Source organism: Tamandua tetradactyla, chromosome 1 (assembly GCF_023851605.1).
Source record: "Tamandua tetradactyla isolate mTamTet1 chromosome 1, mTamTet1.pri, whole genome shotgun sequence".
NCBI lineage: Eukaryota > Metazoa > Chordata > Mammalia > Pilosa > Myrmecophagidae > Tamandua > Tamandua tetradactyla.
This window is the reverse complement of record NC_135327.1, coordinates 106,685,066-106,711,375: the sequence shown is the minus strand read 5'-3', so window position 1 is coordinate 106,711,375 and position 26,310 is coordinate 106,685,066. Positions and strand designations below refer to the sequence as shown.

At 37.7% G+C, this 26,310-nt stretch overlaps 1 long non-coding RNA gene across 2 annotated transcripts in view; it reads left to right on the top strand.

Moving 5' to 3' along the window:
* Nucleotides 1-1,122: 1,122 nt before the first annotated feature.
* The window catches only part of LOC143685880 (uncharacterized), a 38,573-nt gene continuing 13,385 nt past the window's right edge, over nt 1,123-26,310 (top strand). Inside the window, exons 1-5 of one of the 2 annotated variants that reach the window (XR_013176786.1) lie at nt 1,123-1,151; nt 5,039-5,146; nt 13,232-13,367; nt 20,693-20,774; nt 21,295-21,492. This is a non-coding gene — a long non-coding RNA (uncharacterized LOC143685880). The other variant, XR_013176787.1, reaches the window with a different exon arrangement.

Genomic DNA, 26,310 nt, shown 5'->3' with positions numbered 1-26,310 from the left:
TGTGAACCATTTGTAATTAGGACCTTTGAAAATGTTGTTAGTGAAGGTGACCCCAAACTGAATGAGAGTGGGCCTCAATGCAATATGGCTGAAGTCCATTAAACAAAGGACAATGGACATGGAGAAAGAAGCCCCAGGGAGCTGAAAATCAGAAGCTGGAAATCAATGGCACCCAGAATAGAAAGGAGAAGACCCCACTATATGCATCGCCATGTGACAAAAAAGAACAAGGAAACCTAAAGATTGCGGCCAGCCAGATATACCAACACAGAAAGGAGCAAGCCCTCTAGCCTCTGAAACAGTGAGCCAATAAATTCCTATTGTTAAGCCAACCCACTGTATGGCATTTTTTAGCAGCTAGAAAACTAAGGCAATCTGTAAAATGAAGTCAATATTTATTAGTTGGAGTAAAGACTAAGCTGCTGTACCAGATCTTAAAACACATTGTAAAGGACAATGGCTTAAATTAAACTATCATATGGTAGTTTTGAGATGGGCATTCCAAGCAGGGTGGGAAGCTCTGCTGCTCAAATTCCATTTGGGAATTTAGGAGCACAGATTCCTTCCAACTTACTGCTCGGTCATCTGGTAGACAATTTTCCACATCTAGGAGGCAAGGCTGAGTCTCATCCTATCTAGCATCTCACGGGAAGGGGAAAAAGATTCCAGGCTGTGCAATTTCCTTTTAATTATGTGACAATAAAGTCTCACCCATCACTCTCTGTCACATTTCCTTGCTGAAAATTTAGTCACATGATCTTGTCTAACCTTATGGGAAGTTGAGAAGTATTCTTGGGCAGAGAGATATACAACTCAAGAAAAAGGGGAGCATGGAATTTTAAGGGCAAAACTCCAATATCAAGACCTAGATGTGAGGGGTAAATAAAACAATATTTTAAAATTTCTAAGCACATGCTACTATAAATTATTACCCAGGCCCTCATACTCAATTAATAATGACTTTTTCCTGCCCTCACTTATGTCCTTCTTAAAGAGATCAATAATTAATAGAAGTGGGGGGGAGTCAGAACCTATTACACACAGCTCTAAATACAGACATAAGGGGAATGAGAAGAATTCTGTTAACAATTGAAATTTAAATAACTCTCATTCTAGAATGGTTAAATTAATGGTTGGCTGGTGGATGTTGGGTATGGAAGAATTTTACTCCCTTTGACTCTCCTTTATAACCTTTGGCATCAAATGGTTTTATGGGAAACTAGGAACATTGATGGTGGGAAAACAGAGCCCATAACAACAGTCAGACACATACAAGTTTCTGAAGAAAACTGAGAAGGATCTGGGAAAGCCAAGCTAATGGGGTCAGCAAAGTTATATATAGAAAATCCGCTCTAAGGGAAGAAAGAGTATATCATAAAGAGACAATCAGTAGTGGGTCACAAGTTTAGAGGGGAGCAGTTACTAGAATGGTGACAAGCATTTGAAACTGCTCTGGAATCAGTCATTGTAGGGCTGTGCACCTGCTGTGTGGGGAGAGGATGTGGTGGGCGAAAACACTGATGATGATAACAATAATATTACCACATACTTGGCTCTTTCATAAGCACTTTGCATGTATTCTGGTAGGTACTGTGTATTAGCTAACCAGGGCTGCTATGACAAATACCACTGAGTGGGTTGAGTTAATAAGAGGAATTTATTGTCTCATGGACTTGGAGGTTAGAAATCCAAAACCAAAGACTTAACAAGCCATGTTTTCCCCTGGAGTCAGGAGGGTCCTGGTGCTGGATTGCTGGTAAACCTTCTCATTCCTTGGTTTGCATCTCTCACTCTGTCACTGGCAATCTTTCTCTCTTTGTGTCTGCTCCTCTGACTTTTTCTACTGACTTCTGGCTTCTGGCTTTAATCTCAGAGCACACTACACAAATAGGCAAAGAATTTTCCAAATTTGCAATTGCTGGTTTCTTAGTATTTAAAAATTCAGTCCTCAGTTTATCCCTTTCCTCTCTAATTTTATTAGGAGCAGCAAGAAGAAAACAGGTCACACCTTCCACACCTAGCTTGGAAATCTCATCTAAATATTCAGGTTCATTGCTTGCAAGTTCTGCCTTCCATCCAACATCATAACACAATTTTGCCAAGTTCTTTGCCACATTATAATAAGTATCATCTTTCCTCCAGTTTCTAATAACACATTCGTCATTCCCTTCTAAGGCCTTAACATCTATATTTATACTAACATTCTATTCATGATAGTAAGTATATTCTCGGATGATAGAAACTTTTTTTTCTACAGTTCTTGCTTATTTCTGAGCCTGCACCAGAAATACTTTGAATATACACATCACTACCAACAGTCTCTTCCAAGCAACTAGTTTTTTTCTACCTAGTGCCTCAAAATTCCTCCAGGCTTTTATTCATTACCTAATTCCACAGCCACTTCTATAGTTTTAGGTATTTGTAATAGCGGTATTCCCCTCTTGATACTAAAATCTGTCTTAAGGTTCTCCGGAGAAACAGAACTGACAGGGTTCATATATACATGCACATATATACCTACATATAGGTATATCAATGTATATATAAATATATAGGTATATAGACAAATATAGCCATTATAGTTATATTTTTATATACATAATATAGGTATGTAATATATATACAATATACATATATGTATGTTTTAAGAGATTTATAATGAGGAATTGGCTCATGCAACTATGGGGACTGGTAAGTTCAAATTCCTAAGAGCAAGCCACAAACTAGAACCTCCAATAAAGGTGGTTCTGAAGTCCAGCAAGTCTGTATTCCCCAACAGAAGCTGACGGAGTGAAGTTGAAGCAGTAGACCTTTTTTTCTGATTTCTGAAATCCATAATTTTGGCTTTTAAGACCTCCAGCTGATTGGGTGAGAAGACTCCCATATTGCTGAGGGAAATCTTTGTTGATTGTAAGTAGAATCAGCCATACATGCGGTTAACTGATTCAGATGCATATCCTCCTGCCAAATACCCTCACAGTAACAATCAGACCAGAACTTCCTTGAACAAGCAACTGGACACCATAACCTAGCGGTTGACACATGAAATTAGCTACCCAGAACCATTATTACCCTTATTTTACAGCTGAAGGAACTGACGCATTAAGAAATTAACTAGCCAGTGGTAACCCTGTGATTTGAATGCACACCATCCATATATCAGCCTACATTATTATTTTTAATGTTATTATTTCAATGTGATTTGAAAACTAAAAACAACATCTTGGGAGCTCAAGCAACTCTCCTAAGGGAGTCCTTTAAAAATAAGACAACAGGGGCAAGCCATGGTGGCTCAGCAGACAGAGTGCTCACCTGCCATACCGGAGACAGGGGTTTGATTCCTGACGCCTGCCCACCCAAAAAACAAAAGTGAAAAAAAGACAAAGGTACAAGGAATCATTCTTTTTCAGTTAAAAGGACTACAGCTTGTACTTTTTGTTTCAATGCAGTTCTTTGGAAACTGTAAGTGCTAGATGATCACTAGTTTACTGATTTATTCTTTAACTATATTCAAGTGTTAGAAGTTTGAAGGATAATGAATTCAAGACTAGATTAGACTCCAACTAGGTACTAGTTAGTTTAACGATTAATATGTGACTTTCTGAAAAAGGCATTGCCCAGAGTGCGGTGATATCTCTCTCTTCAACTTTAGAAAAATCCAAGGATTTGGATAATACATACTTAATAGTACATGGGAAATGCCTGAATCATACAAAATCCATTTTAAAAATGGTAAAGTATTACTGTGCCTTAAGGTCAGAATAAGAAATCAATCTAACTGGTTATAACTTAGGAGATTCAAATCCAATTTTTAAAAAAATAAAACAGTATATACATATTTACATGATTGTAAGGATACATTTTGGAAGTTATACAGTAGTTATTTCTTTTTCATGTAAATATGGAGGGTTGTTATTTTTTCATTTTATTTTTCAAGCATTCTCTGTCTTCAGTAAGAAGGTAATTATCTTTGGGTGTTAGAGTGTGTGGAGAATAAGATTTGATGCAATCATATCCTTTAATAGATCTTCTAATTATAAATGTTCCAAAACACTTTTTATATTAGCTGTAATCAAAACAATTCCATATCCCAATGGGTGACTGGGGAGTAGGCATGATGCTGGTTGTTTTTGCAAACATAAACCTGAAGTGTGGAGGTGTTACGTGTGGTCCCCAAGGCAGTGTGGGAACAGCGCTGGAGCCTGTAGTACATCCATCCAAGGCCCCCAAACGCATGAAAATCATTGTTCACAGAAACATAATGAGTGCAGAAGAGTGACACTTCCTTTACCATTGTTTCTTTCTTTAATGCTCCCTAGCGCCCCATACTCCTCCAGGAAACAGCTCCCCACACCTTCCTCTTAGCCAACATCAAAAGGCTTAAAAGGCCTTTGTATATCCACCTTATGCTCATGGAGAGGCTAACATCAAATCTTGTTTCAAGTTCTCCTGCAGGAATTCCGCTTAGCATGGCAAGGCTACTGCAGGATATGAAGGAGAAGGCTGTCCTATTCATTTTCCATATCCAGCAAAATTTAATGTACCCATTCTCTAAGAGAGAAAAATTTGATTCTCTGTTTCCAGGAAAAAGTTCATTATCTCTATGGTTTACTCATATATTCTCACACTACAGTTTAGAATCCCTGGCAATGAATTTTGAATGCAAAGTACTAAAAAGAAAGTGGCAATATCCAGTTATTAATGAAAACCTTAATTTAGGAACTTTTACTTCAAAGTAATGTGTCTGTCTTCTGCATCCCTAGGGGTCTTGGCTTTAGTCCTTACCTTAATTATTGTGCTTTCCAAATCTCATTTCCCCATTTTTTCATAAATTGGTAGCAAAAGCAATTTTGGTCATACAGTTCTCAAAGTAATATTGGTTCACAAGCTGAGAGAATATACCTTCTTGTGTAAAATCCATGACTGTGATTCAATTTACCTATCCCCAGCAGGAAAACTGGGTAAAGAGGATGCTACTAAACCTACAAGTTTACCAATCCCACCATGCTTGAGAAATTTCTATTTTGTTTTCCTTTAGGCCTTAGTGACACTTGCTCAGCTTCCCATTTCTGCTCACTTGTTTATAACAGCAATTCAGTCAGCAATGGGGAGAAAGCATGGCTGAAATGTCACATACTAAAATGAGGTAAGTGTGCATTTATAGTGATTCATTGTATGAAATCCATTTCAATCAATGTTTATGACAGTTCATTGGCGACAAGAAAATTTTATTTTAAATAATGAAATAAAATCTGGCTTCATACATCTCAATACTTTCAATTAACATAAATTTTGTAAATTTCATTGTTACCCAAAGTGTATTTCATGAAACACTACTTTGGAGGAATGCTATCCTACAAAACCAGCCAATCTCAATTTTTCAGATGGACAAAAAAAATCACTTGTTAACTTCTCCAGTGATGAAGCCAAGAAAGGGAAAGACATGGCAACAAGAAACAATGGTGAACAAGGACACAGTAAAACTAACAACTGTCTATTAATAATCATTGAAAACAAGGCTGTGCTCCTTAATGGCTGAGTTAAGAAAGGATCCTTTAAAAAGAAAGGTACAATGTATATGTACATGCATGGGAACTTGTTTCAGAACAGAGTGCAATAATAACCTCTAGTCTAGGAAAGGAAATCCATACCTGAAATCTGTGAGTATCCTCAGGCTTATGTATGAAGACAATCTCTTGGCATGACCCCTTACAACAAAAACGAGACCAGGAACCTGGGAGTAAAACCCAAATTAGCAGGGAAGAGGATGCTGCTAGGTCTCCAGGGAGTGTTCTATCAACAGTGAATATGCAGAACCATGTGGATTAAAATTTGAAGCCATTTAATGTTACGCTATCTGTAAAGAGTTGGTTATTCATTTTCTGGAGATGGGGTTATTATTTTGAAGGGTGGGGAGAGTCATTTTTCTCCTTTTGAAAGGCAGGTAAGCTTAGATTTCAGGTCCATTTCAGTGGATTTCCTAGACCCCACAGCTCTTAAAGGCAATGAGTCCCAGCACATGTCCTGATCTTAGCAGCCTGAAAACAGTCCTATAGAAGCTGTCAAAACTGCTCCATGCCCGAAGACATAGACACTTAGAAAAGAGGCTTGTAGGAAATACACAAGATTTTGATATCTTTGGATAATGACTTTATGTTTTCTCTTTCTTTACACTATTCTGTATTTTGCAGATTAATATCATGGCTGTTTATTTTTTTTAATTTCTGGATAGGTGAAAATAACACCTTACTTTTTTACATTAATTAGAACCAATGAAATATCTACATGTATATTTTAGAAAATAAAATTTTCTACCAAGGAAAGGAACCAAAAGAATTTCACCCTAGCAATGTTTGAAATGTAAATTAAAGAACTTTAGCAATTTTCAAGTCATAACTTTGATAAGGCAAGCTTAGACATTGTTCAGATATGTTAGGGTACCTTTAAAAACGTGAGAATCTTTTATTTGTTCTTTTTAATGACACCTGAGAGTTCATGCTTGGCTGTCTCTTCTATACTCTGCTACTTAGTAGAAATTCTTCACAGAAAAGTCTGTATGGTCAAAATTGGTTACCTTTAAATAATTTGAGTTTTCCCCTAATTTAAAATGTTATCTTTTCTTTCAAAATATGTTCAAAGGTGTCATCCATTCCTTGAAATCCTTTTGGGTGTGTCATGAAATAGAAGAATATTTATTACAAGATAATGCTGGAAAGCATTAGAATATTGAGGGACAGGCTACCATGGTCTATGATATACTTGAATAAAGATAAGGAACAGCCACTTCCTGCCTCCACACGGATCCTGGAAAGCACCTTAGCACAGAGTCAGCTTTAAAAGTTTAGCAGAAATCAATGACAAAGCAAGAAGTTGTAAGAAATACATATTTATATACACAATCTTAAATCCTTGAAATTCTAAATCTTTGAAATGCCTTGCTCTTCTTGCACGATGACTAAAGGGTTAGGGATGAACTCTATTGGGAGAGTTGTGAAACTCCATTTGGGGAGTTTGTCTTGATGGAATATGACTCTTCTATTCCTGTAGAACCCTATCTCTGGCAGGCCCTCAGCTGCATGAGTGCCTCTCTTCAACTCTGAATTTTAAGGATTCCATAGAGATTCCTGTAAACTTCCTTCAAAAGAAAAGGAAAATCACTCTCTTTTGCTACTGTTTATTCATTCGTCTATCCTGAGCCTGCTTTCTTTGTGTTCCTTCGCTTTTCCCTTCTGCTTGTGTTCCTCCTTTTTATCATCATCACCGTACACTGAAAATCTACAATGCACCAAACACCGTGTGGAGGCTTACATTATTCATTCTCTCTGTTTTCCATATGGTCATCTTAAATCCTAATATTCCACCCTCTTCCCCTTGGAGTACTGCCTTTGGTTTCCGTGTCCTCATAAGACTTTCTCTTCTCATCACACTATAGATACCCTCCAGAGAAAAAGAAGATGACAGAGAGATCGTTGCCTAGTAGAAAGGCATGGGTTCTGCATTAGAGAGACTTTCAGTTAGGCCCACCTTTTGGCGCTTTTATTTTCTAGCCAGGTGATCTTGGATGAGTTGCTGACTCTCTCTCAACTTCAATTTCCTTATTTATGAGGTGAGAGTAATAATGTCTATTTCACAGAACTGTTAACGGAATTCCATGAAATAGAACTTGTAAATTGCCTTGCACAGTGCCCAGAACATGGGAACCATTCAGTAAATGGAAGCAATTCAGATGCCTGAGAGAGAGCTTCTACCTCATTTAACACTGAAATGTCCAGAATGGTCAGCTGGTATCTTCATGCCTTCTTAGATGTGCATGTATTATATGGAGGGTCTACTCAGCAAATATGTGTTGCAATAATGAATAAACAAATAATATACAGTCGAGACAGTGAGAGTTTCTCTTCATTTGTATAAGATTTACTTAAGAAAGCCTCCTCTATTCCTCCTCTTGGTACATAAATAAACGCAGTTTTATTGTAATTGCCATTCTTTTGTTTGATCTTCCCTGAATTTTCTTAAATTGAGAAATACCAATAAATTCAGATTAGCCCTAACTAAGTTTTCCTTCCTCTACCCATTTCCTTCCTTTCCATATTCTTGTAATTTAAACTGGCCACATCCTAGAGTGAGAAATGGGAGTTCCCAATTTTTCCACAACTTCAATAAACTGACTGGAAATGTTTTAATGGACCACTTGAACCAATGAATTTAATGGTTTCCCCACTTCCTCCCACAGATTTTCATATTGAGCCCCCTTTCCGTCCGGGTCCTCGGCATCCTGCTCCCCCCATGAGTTGTAATGAATCGAGCCTGCAGCAGCAATGCTGCCACAGCTGAGAGTTTAAATCATAGCAATGCTATTTTGTTGTGGAAATTAATTTTACGTCACTCTTTCACACAGCTCTTTCTCATTTTTCTTGATTTTGATTTGTTTTAAAATCAGAGGTCCTCAAATATTTCTTTGTACTCCCAGTGGTGCCCACATATGATCAAGATTTACAGATAATCCTTAACTTGTCTAGAAATTCTTTCTATTCCAATACATACCCAGTTTCAAATATATCTTTCCCCTGTTTAAGTGTTTTCTAGAAAAGTTATACTCTGGGCGTGCTATGTTTTTGCCAAAGAGTTTAGGCTTTGTATTTATTGTGTCATAGGTATGACTTGTGAGATTTCCTTTATCTATGAGAGAAAGTTGACCTTTTGTGCTAATTCCACTTCCTGGTGAGTCAGCCTTCTTTCTTTTAGGCTTGCCTCCTAGCTCAATGCCAACAATGTCTCATAATCACTGGATTAGCAGCTATCTCTCCCTGGCCAGGATCCCCTCCAAGCACCTCGTACAGCCCTTCACTTACCCAGTGCCTACTTTAGGCAGCCAGTTACTTAATTTTTCAAAGCCTTAGTTTCCACATATGAAAATTAGAACAATATATTATTTATCAGCCTATTAGGGCATAGTAAATGGAAAAAATACATGTGATAGTTATTAGCAATGATAATCTTCTCCAGGAAAGAGGTAATGATGAAATTATGAGTATTTATTTTATCACAAAAATTCTACTTTCAGACAACTAAATAGCAATTTTCCCTTTATCTTATTTTATTCCTTCCAGGGTTTGGCCTGAAATTATTTTTCTGCCTGTATTTCCAATTCAAAAAAAATAGTAGAATGGCAAGAAGTAAAAGTAGATTTTCTGAATACTTTTCAAACCTTCTGTGCTGGTTTGAAATGAGTTATGTACCCTAGAAAAGCCATGTTTAATTCTAATCCCATTTTGTAAAGACAGCCATTTCTTCTGATCCCTATTCAGTACTGTATGTTGGAAACTATAGTTAGTTTATCTCCGTCGAGATGTGACTCAATCAAGTATGGGTATTAAACTTGATTAGATGGAGACAGGTCTCCACCCATTCCAGTGTATCTTGATTTTCCTGGAATCCTTGAAAAGAAGCAGCATTTTGCAAAAAGCTAGAGAACAAAACAGAAAGCCACAAGATTCTGACAGAGCAGAAGGCTGCAGAACCACGAAGTAGAGTCCACCAGCCAGTGACTTTTGGAGATGACAAAGGAAATTGCCTCCCAGGGAGCTTCATGAAATAAGAAGCCGAAAGAGAAAGCTAGCAGACTTTACCATGTGCCCTTCCAGATGAGAAAGAAACATCATTGGCCTTCTTGAACCAAGGTATCTTTTCCTGGATGCCTAAGATTGGACATTTCTATAGGCTTGTTTTGATTGGGACATTTTCTCAACCTTAGAACAACTTATTAAATTCCCCTTTTAAAAAGCCATTCTGTTTCTTGTATATTGCGTTCTGGCAGCTAGCAAACTAGAACAGCTTCCTTGTTGGGTTTAGAGAAGGAGAAGTTGTATTCATCATTGACTCATGTACAGCAAATGCTGATGCTTGTGGAAAGGAACCATCCCTCTGGGAAATACTTTGCTTGGTAGAGGTCAGCAGTCCAAGAAACAGACCCCACGTCTGTTCCCGTAAGTTACGTAAGAAGGGGGCACCAAGAATGTGACATCTTTGTTTATGGATTCCTTGAGTTGCCCTAAGCCTGTTTATAAATAGTAATAGGGCTTGACCTCTGTGCAGTGCTAAGGCTATGATTCCAGTAGGAGAAAGCAGTGATTTCACATTCTCCTCAACCAAGATGTATTCTTTAATAAGGTAGGCCTTTGAATTAGGTTTCAGAAAAGATGATGATAATGCTGTTTACTTCCTTCTAGTTCTGGAATTACATAGCTCCTTATTTATTTATTTATTTATTTATTTTTTTCATGGGAGGCACTGGGAATTCAATCCAGGTCTCCGGCATGGCAGGCGAGAACTCTGCCTACTGAGCCACCGTGGCCCACCCTCTTTTTGTTTTAATGATTGAAAAATTGGCATATAAAACAAATAGTTATCAGGCTTTTATAGGAATGCTCATGTCTCCACTCTAACAACCTTTTTCTTCTTAACAGGAAAATATAGACTAGAATTTACGAGTTTTTGTGAGGTCTGATTAGTGGAAGGTTTTGTTTCAATCCCAACAGAAGAATCGCAACATATAAAGTCATTAGATGAGAGCATTATTTTCATCTAGAACCCTCCATCCCTCAGAATTAGCTCCCCCATCCCCAAAGTGAGAACCATTTCATTTTTAAATTGAATATATTTCAGCACTTAATAAGTCACAACTTTGTTGCAATTCATTTGACTCCTGAATCATGATATTTCTCCCAAACATGTCTTTATACCTGTTCTAAGCATGGCTTTGTGGTACAATTAAATTAATGGCACATACTTTTAATTTTTAGAGTTGCAAATACAATATTATTTTGAAAATATAAATATTTAATATTTAGGAAGATAGTTTGGTTTTCATAGGGATGTACTGGTAATTATTATTCCCAAATTGGGGATTGATCACATCCCTCACAAAAGCCGTAGTCAAGTGCCAACCCCTGGTACTGTGAGTACGAACCCATTTGAAAATAGGACCTTTGAAAACGTTATTTAAGGTGAGCCCAAACAGAAAAAGGGTGGACCTTCATCCCACAGGGCTGAAGGCCTTATAAGCAAGGGAGATTGGAACCCTGCAGAAAAAGGAGACGCCGCCACCATGGGCCAGCCAAGGACCAGGGATCACCAGCAGCCAGTCTTCAGGATGAAAGGACCACCTCGCCGATGTGATTTTGGACATCCCCTGGCCTCAAAACATTGAGCTAGAAAATCCCCATGGTTTAAGTCAACCCATTGCATGGTGTTTGTTTTGGCAGTCAGGAAACTAAAACAACTGGTATGAGTTAGGAGATTTTAATTTTAGTCCTAGTTTTGCCAGTAACTAGCTGCATAAACTCAGACAAATCATTTCGTTTCACTTAAATTCATTTCATGATCTTAAAGTAATAAGATAAAATTTTCAATGCTAAAATTCTAAATTAAAATAGGCACCTTTTCTTTTCCAAGTGAAAATACAAACCATTAAATATATTGATTGACAAAGCTTTTATGAGAGAGTTAAAAGAGTGCTTTGCTTTTTAAATAATACTTCTGTTTAATACGAAAAATTTAAGAAAGCAAAGCAGCCCAATATCCCACTGCTCTGATAATTACTTGTAAAGAAATACGTACCCATGGTAAAAAAAATAATAATCCAAGCATTGCAAGAAAAAACGAGAAGTCAATATCTTCATCTCTATCTCCAACAGTCCCCATTCCATTTCCTGCAAAGTAAACATTGTTAATATTTTGTTGTGACCCCTTTAAGGATGATGACATACTAAAAGATGTAAGTGTTGCTTGAGTATTTCCTAACATATACATACACTACCATAAATTTACATGCATATCATATTTTTCAAGAAAATCAGTGTTTTAGAAACTTTTTTTTAACATTAGGGAGTTGTTAAAGAGGGTCTGTTGAAATTTATTTTAAACGCCTATGCATGATTTTAAACGTTTCCCTTCCCTGTGTACAAATGATGAGCACGAAAGTACATCTGGAAATGGGTCCAAGTATTTTCTCAAATAAACCTCTCTTTTAAAAGGGTGTGAGGAGCACCCAAAGGATTAGGTTTTTAAGCAGTTTTGATTATTATGTTCCATTTATTAGCCCAAACAAAACAAGCTGAGATATGATTATATTTATTCAGCAAGGTAATTATTATTCCCAAAATTTTAAAGAAAACATTTACAGAATAATCCAAATAGCCAAAGCTGGAGCAACTTTACTGAGTCTTAACGCAACATCACCAATATAATAGCTCAGACAGGCTCTTGGGAAGGTCTTAAGTGTTCTCTGCAATGGCAGGGCACTTTTCCAAAAGACCCACAGGGAGATCTGGGTGGTAACAAAAGCACCATATGTTCTGGAAAACTGACTCTGAAATGAATTATATTCAGGACAAGGAGATCAAGCTTTCTTCTGTAATTGTGGGTAGCCCAAGTTATACATCACATCTGTCTGGGACAAATTTATAGGCTCCTGGAGCTTATATTCACAATTCATGATGGCAAGATGAGCTCCATATTTGACCTGATGAAGTTAAATCACCAATATTTAATAACTGCAGGATTTCCATTCTCAGCGCAAAAAGGAAATGAAACCATTCTAATCTAAGAGAACTAAGAAAGTGTACCAGTAAGAAACTCCCATGAGTCATTTCTTCAGTCAAAACAGCATCATTTCTCAAGTGTTAGAAACATCATCTTTAGACACAAGAAGACATTTGTTTGTGTATATTAAAGATCACCAAGAAAAATAAACCTTCCAGAAAGGGCCAATCCGTCCATGTATGATATCATGGACGTGATCGTGCATGGCAGCACGATATCATGTGTTAAATTCCCAGTGAAATCCCTCACTGACTATGCAAGTCTTTAGCCTCCCTGTACCTCAGTTTCTTCATGTGAAAAATGGGGACGATAATAGTACCTGACTCATTGGGTTGTTAGGAGGACTAAATAAGTTAATACATGTAAAATGTTTGCTTAGCTATAGTAGGTGCTATATAAAGTTAGTTATTTTTATTCTTATTCAATAGGTCTATACCAACAGCATGGGAAATGTTCAAATAAAGACAAAAAATACATGCAAGATATTTTTAAATATTGGATAAAGATGCATATTTATGAGCTTAGAGATCTTCCATATATGAATTCATTTTTGCACAGGAGATTGTATACGTACAGATAGGAAGATTTAAAAGGACAATTGCACTAATTTTTAAAATAATTTTCACAGATTTCCTGAAAACCCCTTAATGAAAGGGAGCAAGAAGATGAGAAAGGACAAAACAGATGTTGGTTCCCTCTGAAATCTGCCAAACTTTTACAGCATTGTTATGATAGATTTCCATTTGGGTCTTCACAGTTTAAAAGTAAGTGGGACATTTGGATCCAGAAGAGAGCAGAGATGATTAAAGGGTTGGAAAACCAAGGTTAAGAGGAAGGGTTCACAGAAATGATGTTGGTTGGCCAAGAGAGAAGGTTGCGGGTGACTTAATTACAGTCTTAGTGTATATAATAAGCCATATAAAGGGATCAAGGAACAGATGTTGTTTCCCAATGAAAATAGGATAAGATGGAATGGGAGCACTTAGTTTAGAATTGAGACAAATCTTTTTGGCTATAGAGCTATTGAGCAGCTAAACCTTTGTTCCAGCAACCAGTATGCATACAATTCGTCCTCTATGATGGGTACTGTATTAAGGACTTAGGATTGATTGATAGATAATAATTCACATATAGGTATAGATATTATGAGTGGGATTTTCTCTTTGCCCAAAATGGACTTGCTGACTTCTGCACACTAGAGCATGAGAAAAAGAGACAGAAGGCAGAGGAAGAGGGGGGCAAAGTGGAATGTCTACATTTACCCTATGTTGCCCAGTGATGAATAAGTTCCTTAATGATCCTTATCCTTAATGATAAGTTCCCTGAGCACACCTCAGAAAGTATCTGGGTAGGAGTCCTCTCGTTGGAACTCCACCCAAAAGGGCTGCTTTGGGGGCAAGGGCAAACTGCAGCAAAATGTAGCCACAGGGCTGGATCTAAGAGGGGACTTTGGAGAAAGGGAAGCAGAGTAGGTCTTCCAACTTAGGGAACTTTGCAGTGGGCAGCTAGGAGAATTTGTTCTTTTTGGCGTCCCATGAAAGAACCACATCTAGATGCCTATTTTCTGAAGGCACCCAGGACCGGTCTTAGATTAGCCACAGAAACAATAGCAGCTAAGAGATGAGAAGTGACATAGAAGCTAGCCCAGGGATATTATGCTGTGAGATAAAGGCAGTCAGCATCTTTCTTTCAGCCATGAAACTATTAATAAGTTCCCATGTGCTTCTCCTTGATAATAACTGTTCCTAGGACTCTATAAGATTAGGAAATTTTTTTCTTCCATCTGTATAAGCCAGAAAAAAATTAAATTATAATTCACATTGTTTTATTGCATTCAGTTATTTCAAACTTGATGATCATACTATTTTATTCACTATTATTCAGAAGACCCAAGTAAACAATATTGCATTTTCTTTCACAGTAGTTTTTACACTCTTACTACCATATGTTGCTGGTGGTCGCATTGGATGCTATGTGTGCCCTCCAGATCCCTTGTTTAGGGTTCAGGCAAACTTCCCCAGTAGTATTGGCTGCTGACAGCTGAGAGCTGAGTCCCTCCTGGGGATTTCCAAGAGTTAAAGGAAGCACTTTGACCCCTACAGGGTGCCTCAGTCACACAACAACTGTCTGGTCCAGGGCCAAAAGACCCAGTCAGTCCCCTTACCTCAATTTGGAATATCTCTGAAGATTATTCAGTTCCAGAACTTCCCATGAAACTAGCTGGAGCCTTTGCTGCAGCTGGGTCACAGCTCAACTTCTCCTGCTTCCTGGACTCCCTGACAGTGTCATCCTGGAGAGCACACCCCAGAGAACCTCTAATAAACAAATCTCTGTCTTGATGTTCTATGGAATTTGACCGATGACATATTTGTCTTCCACGATCCATGGAAGATTAATATTTTTATTATAAAAATGCATCTTATCCAAATTTCTAAAATGCAAGCAGTTTCCCTCTCTATCCCTCTCCTCAATTCCATTAACGTTAGAATTAATTAGAATTAGTTAAATAGCTATTTCTAAAGTAGGAAGGTTAGGGGAGAAATCAATTTATTAGCCTACATTCAAACCTTTGCTGCCATCCACCGCCAGTTCTCACCCAAACAGAGGGAAATGCAATGAGTTACCATTAGGCTAAATAGTATCACAAACTAACACATCTATAATCTAAAATCACCACATCTCCTTCTTCACACCAAATCATTCCTCAGCTGTGTACGAAATGACTGACAAGTCATCAGACACAGGAGAATTAGAAAGGAGTTGCAAAGTGACTTAAGAAAGGTAACTGAAAAAAGATATTTGTTATGCAGTAAGATATAGAAATTGTCAGAAATCCATTTTATTATTTCACTTGAAAACATCTTTCCTTAGCCTATGTTGTCTATTTTATTATACTGATGTCTCTGAAAAATGTGGTTCTGATGCACTGTTTTGGCTTAAGCAATTCTGAGAAAAAGTTTCTGAAATGGCATCCAGACTCATTTTCCCATACAAATATCACCAGGGAAGGAACATTCTAACGTGCAGTTTGGAGCTGGCTGGAAACATTTTAGACAAGTTAATTAAGGAAGATGTCTTTAGTTGAATTCCCCCCAAAAGCAGATCCTGAGACAATGATTTGAGCCCATGTGGTTTATTTGGGAAATGATCTTAGGAAACATAGGGACAGGAGTAGGGAAGTGATAAACAGAGGGAAGAGAAGCAGTCCTGGTATATTGAGAATCAAATATTTATAAAAGTCTATGTGATTTGTGAATATTCACAAAATTTCGTTCAAAATTCAAATGAGAAAACTTTCATTTTTAACATGCTGTGAAAAAAAAATAGCTTAGGTCTAGTCCACGGATAGTTTATTTATTTAGGAGTTTAATATAAATGTGGATTTACTTCCCCCCACTTTTTTAAAATAACGCAGTCTTAGAAATCAGTATCAGTAAAGCAGGTGGGATTGTGTTCATGGTATGGCCACATTTTTCTTTTTCAGCTTCAAGTGCAAAACTGAAACTGTTCCTAGCTTTTTAGATGATGGCATCAGACTCACCCCAGAAGGGTCCTATGGTCTCCTTAACTGACTGTGATGCCTTCTTCTCAAGTCAAGGTGGATTTGGATGGCCAGAGACTGAGAAGCCTAGAATGGGCCAGGGGGAGCAGGAAGTTTGTGACTGGCACATATTTGCCTGGAACCCGAGTCACCAGAGAGAATCTCTGCATTGTCAAATGGCCAACCCTTCAGTTGACTCAGCAAACAGGAGGGAAGGAGACTATTCACATCATGATTTGTCAGCCTCACAATTAGATGGTGCCTTGCAGCTTACAAAGCTCTCTTACACAGTGACTCATTTAATCCTCAAGATATGCAATCATGGCTTATTATATACCTTCTACTGGTGTGGAAACTATGACTTAAGGAGATTACAAAAATTCCCCATTGTTAACCCAGGTAGTAAGTAGCAGGCCTGGAGTACAAACCCAGTTCTTATAGGGAGAAGGTCACCCTGTTTTCCAGTAGCCCACTTTTCTCCTGATCTCATTTAGGGCGCTAGACAGATCATTACGTATTTAGGCAATAAATCATTGAACTATATAGCATATGTCTATCTTAAAATTAAGCTAAGGCAAAATTGCAACGTGCAAATATTTTATTAAAAATTTATTGAAATTCCTTTTTAAAGGCATCTAAACTGAATACTGAACTCTCTTTTCTTCCACCTGCCTAAACTCTCCAGATAAAATGGCACTTGCTAAGTGTATAGGTGATCTACTGTTACATAACAAATTACCTCCAAATTTAGAAGCTTGGAACAATAATCTTTGATTATCTCATAATTATCGTGGGTTAAGGGACCCAAGAGCAATTTTTTTGGTGGTTCTGACTCAAGATTTCTCTTGAGGTTGCTGTGGAGCTATTGTTTAGGGCAGCAATCATCGGAGCTGGAGGATCCACTTTAACTCTCTTGCGGTTCTTCCCCACTGCTGATGGCTGGATACCTACCTTCCTTGCCATCTGCACCTTCCATGCATGGTATGGATGTCCTTATGGCACAGCTGCTGGCATCCCCCAGCATGATCCAGGAGAGCAGGAGAAAGCCCAAGATGGTGGTGACATTCTTTTGTAACCTAAGAAGTCACATTCCACTACATTTGCCATATTCTATTGGCCACACAGACAAACATAGTGCAGTGTGGGAGTGAATGCACAAAGACATGAATAGCAGGAAGTGGGGAATCATTGGAGGCCACCTTGGAGGGAGGTTACCATTCTAAGAGGCAGGCAAATGGCAAATGGCAAATGGAGGAACATCTCATCCCTCTATTTCTCCTCAAAGGCAGAACAGGCAAAAAGCAGAATTATTGGTCCCCATATAAGGACCCAATTCAATACACCTCCTATGAAGTCATGTTATTTACATCATCTCTATTAAGCTGAGCTCAGAAATACTACATTAGAATTAATAAGAATGATTATAGAGTTAGTAAGATCTTTAGACCTCATCCCTACACTCAAGGAGAAAATACAGCAAATACTACAACGTAACAAAAATCAAGAGAAAAGCATAACAGGGTTTGAATAATGATGGAAATGCTGTGTACTTGGGGAAGAGCAGGATACGTCTCCTGGAGGAAGTGGCATTTGATAGAGGCATTTTGAAATAGCTAAGATTTCAAAAATAAAGATTGGGGGGATGGAAAAAAAGATAAAGCATGTAAAACCTACTAGATTCTTATAGAGAATCTTTGAAACAGAAATTCTGATAATCATATCACTCATGGCTATTGGAATCCAGCAGGGAAAACAGGTTGCATGAAGTCTGAGGAGTCAGTGCCTTGGAAAAGCAACTATTTGTGGAATTTCTAGTAGATTGTGCCTGGAGTGAAGAAAAAAAGGTCAAGAATGCTTACATGTCCTCTATGGCCTATTGCCTACCATTTAAAACAAGACCCTTGACATGGTTTTCAAGGCCACCCCATTCTGCTTGAACCTTATAACCATTCTGCCTCCATGACCCACTATTCTCCCAGCAGCACTCCAGCTGCCCAGCTGCTTACTATCCCAGCATACACCAGTCTATGACCAGCAAGGCGGACTTGCTTCTTCTCACGTTCTATTTCTTTTGCATGGAATGTTCTCCACATCTCTTCTTACCTCTCCAAATTCAGCACAAGGGTCACTTGGTTTAGAAAGTTTTCCCTGACTCTGCTCTTCTCTCTACCCTCTACCCCAGCTGCTCATACAATCACTGGACACATGTTTGTATCTAACATGCACTTCCTCTATTTAATCGATGCTAAGAGGCACATTTGAACACTACAATGTAATGTAGTGAGGATTAACTGCATTAACAATTGCTGGCATGACATAATTGACACCTTTTTCCTTGGTGGTAGATGAAGCACTGATGCATATGAAAACCAAGGGTGTCTTAAATTTGAAGTACTATAGTATAGTCCTTCTTGAGCTTTTTTGCATGTTTATTCCTCTTTGAGACTAAAAGGCCTCGAGGTCATGTCTTATTTTCTAGCCCCATTGCTTTTATCACATCGCTCTGTACTTAGTCTCACCATAAATGTCTGTTCAGTACATAAATGAAAGAGACTAATCTTTAAATGGTTAACTAAAGGAAGCTGCATTGGTGTCTACCTACTTCCAGGAAAGGTGACCCTGGTTACCTCTGTTATTTCATTTAAAAAGGTCATCTTTTAGACATAAGTGAGTGGAAGTTCCATGATCTATTGACCTTGTTACATCATTTGGCCTGAAAACCACAACTCCCTTCCTTTTATGACAGATATCCCTGAGCCTTCCTGGAACTGATGTTTAAAACTCCAAATCTCTTGGAAGAACACTAATAGCTTCTGATAATAGACTTGGAACTATATAGTGTTAGTGAAGTGGCTGATCAATACAGTCAGACACAACTGGATGGAAGTCTAGGCCTTAATGTTTATTAACATGTGACCTTGTTGATTAACCACCCCCAATCTGTGTTAGCCTTTGTAAAATGGAGATAATATAATTTACCCATCAGGACGGTAGTGAGGATTAACTGCATTAACAAATGTAAATAATCTAACATAGAGCCTGGTACAGAGAAATAGTTCATTAAATTTAGAACCATCACTATGGCCCCACCACCTGGCACACAGCAGACAATACCTATTTGCACAATGAAAAACAAAAATACTGAATGAGAATAATCCGCATGATCATGTGATCAGTGTGGACCCAGAAATCTTTGCAAACTCACATTAATCAAACACTCGGGCAATTTTCCAAAGTAGTGCTGTGAAAATGCAATGGACAGTGACTCCTGTGGAGGATTTACTCTGCCTGAGCCTCCAGCCATTTTTCTCCACATAGTATCAAGTCATTTTGAATTTGCATCTGGTTTTAACTAATATTTTCTGATTGACCTAAACATATTTACCACAATGACACAGAATTGATAACAATTAGACCATGTCTTTTCCAAAATATCATTTTAGGAACCAGTCTGTTATTTTTACTTCCAGTTACTGTAATTCAGAATGTACTATGTAACTACTCTAGTCCAAGTCAGCTCTGTCACAATGAGGCTATCTCATTTCCGCTAAACCTTTCCCAGATTTTGCAACTGTCTTTTGAACTTTCTCCAAAAACTCACTCCCTTAAGGTTTTCTGACCACGCTTTCCTTTCTGTTTTTTTTAATTAAAAAAAATGTATTGTGGTAACATATATACAGCATAAAATTTCCATTTTTACTTATTTTTTCTAACACCCTCCCCTCCTTTTTTTTGAGAATGAGCAAGAAATAAACATTCATTAGATTAAGAACTTGGATTTGAGTTTATCTGCTATAGCAACCCCTCAACATTCTAGAAAATTCAGTAAATTAAAAACACACACATGTACGATAATAAAGCAATTGCTGTCTTGTAACAGTTTACATTCCAAATTGCAGGGCCCAAATTTATCCTTTTTATGTCCTACTAAGTTTAATTTATATGAATTTGATGTTTCCAAGGATAAGAGACAGCTCTACCTCAAAACTTGGTAATTAATATTTAAACCTCTGGGTTTTTCTTAAATTAAGGATAAGGAAATACACGTCTTTAGGACACACAAAGTACAGCATATTCATCTCACCACAGATTCCAGGATATACTTAAAATGAGACCAAAAGGGCTCCAAATATTAACCCAGAACTTCATGTGAATAGGTTCTTCACTCTATAACAAGTTGCTGCTTTCAGGGGAGAGGGCTCTTAGCCATAATCCAGCAATTCATGGGGTGGGGTGGAGGGGTTGTGAATATTGAAACAAAGGTGGGGAGAATCATCTTATCACAGAAATACTCCAACCGTATTATTTCTCAAGTACTTATTTTTATCCTTAGTGGGAATATCTGCTTCCTTTTGTACTATCACTGCTGCAGTTCCAGTTATTGTAGTCTTTATGAAGCATAGATCTTATATTTTCCATTTAAATAAAAATATTTTAGTTTTGAAAGTATATTTTGCATGTTCCTACCATCTTTAAAATATTTTAATAGACTGATCATGTTTGGATAGAAGTATATAACTGGTGATCCATATCAATTTTTGCTGACAGGTATTTCTAATACCCAGAAACCAATATTTAGAGACAGCAACATTCAAATCAAGAGAAATGCATGCAGTATGGCATATTTGAGGTGAGTGCACTCTTTTACAGGCCATCAAAAAAAATCACACACAAACACACAAATATATATATATACACACACACATATATAATATACATATATACACTACTCAATAGTATAAAGGATTTATTTGTTAATATAAAGATATTTCTGAGACAGACAACACTGTAGCAAATAATAGCTGTATTGTGTGCAAAAGAGTCTCCCAAAAAGTTTCTTTCTACTTTCCTTATTGTTTTATAGTATCACCCATAAATGCATCCTTTTAACCTATTATTCATTCTTTTGTTCTAGTCTTGTAAGAATTGTAGTCACATGTCACTCATACTATTAGCAGTATTCATACATCATGTACCTGACCTCCTTGAAATTGATTTTAGTAGAAAAAGAGCCATCAGTCTACTCAGTCCCCATGCCTCCTAAGTAATCATAGTCACTATTTGTTCTCAACACACTTCTGTAACTGCTGCAGTTATTTGCTTTGGTTGATTATATTTGTCTGTCTTGTTTCTTTTTTATTTTACTGAAGGTTCTCAAGAAATTGACTGGTATTCAAAAATTGTCTACAGGAAGGAAGAGAAGGAGGAAAGAGAGGTAGAGAAGGAGTAAAGAAGGCAGGAAAATCAAGTCTACCCCAATTTCATGCTGCATTCCAACCAGAAGAGTGTCTCACCAAGCACGGAGGAGCTGCGAAGTCGACCACTGCCCCATTCCACTAACTCCAGTGGTGAGTCCTGATAAGCCTGCAAGCTGGCCCCACCCTTTTGGGGGAAAATTTCTGATAATCACTGAAGGAGCTAAAGCAATGGGAAAGGGTTGGGAGGGTCATGTGGCCCAACAGAGCCTACATGCTATATGTTCCAACAAACAACCAGACTGGGAAGGATAAAGGGACAGCTGGAAAATGGGAGCCGGTGTTTTTTATTAAAAAAAAATCAGAATGAGAAGCCAAAGCAGTGTAACAATTAGATAGCATCTTGGTGTCAGGGATGACAGCACTAGCTTTGAGATATACATTTTAAGCTGTTCTCTTCCAACATGAATTAGGATCACCATCTTGGTTTGGAATTCAGGGGAATAAACTACCACCTTCAGAGCAAAGGCACCATTCTTGAAAATATCCTGTGGAACACTTTTTAAGCTTTTACTTAAAAAGGAAGCCAAACTAATAAAATCACAAAGCCATAAATGACATGAAATACAATTTGGGGGCACAAAACTGAATATTAAAAATGCCATTAGATGAAATTCCAACCTATTAGTCTATTCTACATTTCTAAAACCGTGCTTAGGGCAGGCCATGGTGGCTCAGAGGCGGAGTTCTTGCCTAACATGCTGGAGACCAGGTCTAATTCCCAGTGCCTGGCCATGCGAAAAAAGAAGAAAAAAACAAACCCTGCTTAGTTAAGAGATACATATTTCAAACATCTGTAAAGTAACATAGGTCTAAACAACAAATCAAATGTCTGGATGAAGGTAAAATAAAACTTCACTTAGAGGCCAAAGTATGGCCTTTAATCTGTCACATGCAAAGAAGAAAAAGAAAAACTGTGTGATCATGGCCAATATACCCTCAGAGACCCCAGCTAAGGGTGGCAAGACGAGGGGCGGGGGCCTCAGACTGAGGTTCTGACTCACCAGCTCCAGGCACAGCTGGCAGGGAACCACCTGTTCTGACTTCACCACAGACCACAGAAATGATGACAGCACCCCAGGCCCTGTCCCTCCTTTGGCTCCGTGGAAGCCCTTAGAGATCTCTCTGTTCACACTTCCCCCTTTCAGCTTCTCTGAAGGTGTCTTCTGTCCATTCTGGTCCCACTCAGACCAGCCTTGAGTCTTGCAAGACTTCATTTCTCAGGTCTGCTCTGGTCTCGGGGGCCGGTTTCTACCAAGTCAGAGTGCCTTGTTTGTTTTACTGAGTTTAGGGTTTCAAAGTTCTTCCTTATTGCAACATTTCTCATAATTTCATTCTTTCTTATGGCCAAATTATATTGCATCGTGCGTATAGATCACGTTTTATCTGTCTATTCACTTGTTTACTTCCACTCTTTGGCACTCTGAATAATGCTACCACAGACATGAGTATACAAGTATAAAGGCCATTTATGAAAATCCACAGCTGACATCATACTCGATGGTGAAAGACTGAATGCTTTTCCCCTAAAATGAAGAATAAATATGCTCACTTTTACCACTGCTATTCAATATTGTACTAGAAGCTTGAATTAGAGAAATTAGACAAGAAAAATAAAGGTGTTCAAATTGAAAAAGAAGAAATGCGACTATCTCTGTTTGCGGATGGCATGATCTTATATGTAGAAAAGCCATAAGATTCCACAAAAAAAACCAGCTAACAAACAAGTTCAGCAAATTTGTAGAGTATAAGATCAATACACAAAAACCAATTGTGCTCCTATTCACTAGCAATGAACAATCCAAAGAGGAAATTAAGAAATCAATTCCAGTTACATTGGCATCTAAAGGAATAAAACATCTAGGAACAAATCACCCAAGGGTATAAAAGACTTGTACACTGAAAATCAACAAAACACTGCAAGAAGAAATTAAAGAATACCTAAATAAATGTGAAGACATACCATGTTTGCGGATTAGAAAACTTAATATTGTTAATATGCCAATATTATCCACAGTGATCTACAGATTCAATGTAGCCCCTATCAAAATTCCAGCAATGTTTTTACAGACAGTGAAAAACCAACCCACAAATTCATATGGAACTATGTTTTAGTTTTCTAGGCTGCTCAAAGCAGATACCATGAAGTAGTGTGGCTTTAAACAATGGAAATTTATTAATTTACAGTTAGATCCTGGGAAAATGTCCAAATCAAGCCATCCTGAAGGTAATGCTTTCTTCCCGAAGAAGGCTGTTGGTGATCCTTGGTTCTTCTGCCCCATAGCAAGGCACATGGCAGTGTCTGCTGGTCTCTCCCTTCTCCTGCAGGTTTTGTTGAGTTCAGCTTCTTGCATGGCTTTCACTTTCTATCACTGTATTCATTCCATTTATAAAGGTCTCCAGTAAGAGGATTTAGACCAATCCTGAATGAAGTGGGCTATACCATAGCTGAAGTATCCTCATTGAGAGGTCCTACTTACCATGAAATCAATCAGCTTTAAGATCATGATTTTCTGGGGATACCTATAGATCCAAATCACCACAAACCACAAGAACTCCAAATAGGCAAAACAGTATTGTTAGAAAGATTCATACTTTCTAATTTTATTACAAAACTACAGTAATCTAAACAGTGTAGTACTGGCATAAAGATAGCCATATACACATATAGAACAAAAATGAAAGTTCATAAATAGACCCACATATCTATGGCTAATTCACTTTCTACAAAAGTGTAAGTACATGAAATGGGGAAAAATGTAGTCTCTTCAACAAATGGCTAGGAAAACCAGATATTTACATGCAAAAGAATGAAGGAGGACCCCTACCTCACCCCATTTTGTAAAATCAACTCAAAATGTCTCAAAGACCTAAATGTAAGAGCTAAAACTATAAAACTCTTACCAGATAATACAAGGCCAAATGTTTATGACCCAGGATACAGCAACACAGTCTTAGATACGATAACAAAAGCATGAGGAACAAACAAAATACATAAATTTGACTTCATCAAAATTAAAAATTTCTGTGCATCAAAGGATATTATTCCTTTCTCTTCTATCATATACTTCTTTGTTAAGAATTCTTTGAGGACGCAAAGAAGCCCCTACAACAACCAATGAAGACTGGAGTAGACATAGAGAATGAGGAAGACCTTTTAAAGGGCATTTAGAACTATGGCAGCAGGGCAGGTAGGTAGGTAAGATGAGGAAGGAGGGAGAAAGAGGAGAGAAGAAAAGAAGAAAAGAACTGAAGGATGAATAAGGGAAGCTGGAGAATAGAAAACAGTGGAAAAAGCAATAATTATGATGATTTATTGTCATGCAAAGACAGAAACATTGACATCAGGAGAGGCTTTTCCTGTTTTCCATTTCAAAAGGATGAAATGGGAGGAGGATGGAGACCCGGTTTGCACAAAGATGTTTAACTAAAAGCCAGGCATAAAAACCTGAAGTTTCACCAAGTCATGATGAACCCTGCCATACTAGCAGGGAAACAAGGTCTAGATAGCAATATAGGGAAGAGGTGAAAACCCCCTTTGAGTTTTCAATACTCTGGAAACGGAGTTCTAGAGCAATAAAATGGACAACTAATTGTACCATTTTCTGATCTTTTGGGTTCTTTTTGCCCATCTCATAAGCTCAACTATCCTGTTTAACCCTAACTGTTGATGTGGACAAATGACTGCCTGCTCCAACTGCTCTGATCAGACCGTAGTCTTCCTTACCCATCAAATTGGCACAATTTTCATGGAGACTTTCTCCAAAAGTCTCGTGCCTCGAAACAGATATGTGCTATAATCAATGCAGATGAACTAACAGGCCCAGATATTCAATCTCATTCTGTCAATTTTTTAGCCAAGGTTAAAAGAGAAATCTTTGAAGAAGGTGCAGAGACTCAATCATGAAATACCTTGGGGCAGAGGGACTTAGCACAAATAAATAACCGTCATTTATTCAGAGTATTTGTGGCCTTGGTGGAAAGATGAATGCCAAAATTCTGTGATTAATTACTGTTGTTGAAGAAGTTGAGAAAAAAGCAGCATGAGTTCTTGGGCTTATAAAAAACAGAACAATTTGAATAAGTGTTTTTATAAGTCAACAGTGAATTTTTAAATCAAATTTGCATGGGTTGCATTGTGATTTTGAAGTATAAGACTTCACCTTCGACCTGAAAAAAAAAAAGTCTGACTGGAAAATATTGATTTGATAGAGAAGGTATCAATTATTTCACTATATAAAAGTGGTTAATATGAAGAAATTTCAGGGTTGTGAAATTTAGGTTTCTGGTCTGAGAAAGGTAATTTCAAAGTAACCTCCTGAAAAAGTAAGTACTATAGTGTGACTGATAACCTTTCTAGAAGAGAACAAAAGTAAAATATCAAGAACAGTTTAATAGTTGATATGAAGGGGCCCACCTGACCAATGATGCCAGTGGATACCAAAGTACACTTTCTGGTCTTCGTTTCAAACAAAGCTCATCTATGATGTGCCTGCTGGCAACATACATTGAAGACCTAGAAGCTGGGATGATGTACCTGGCTGACAGATCAGAGGGAAGGCCAATTCATTATAAGGCTTCAGCTGGTAACTTGTATTCGATAGCTTGTTGTGACCATAGCTTCCTCAGTCTGGCAGGGGGAAAGAACATATATTATGTCAGAAATTTCTCAGGGTTTTGATTAGATTAAAAGCTGATTTAATAAAGTTTCACTACTGAGCTTGAAGTTGACCTCATTCTTGAATCAGTGGCTCATTTTAAAAGCTATATTTCATATAAAGAAGATTTACATTTGTATTTGGCAGACTCATCTTTAACAAAGACTATAAATGAGTTATTTTTCAGTAGTGAGAGTGGATTTTATATAAGTAACCAGTTCTCATGATGTTATCCATTTTCCAAACAGTTTGC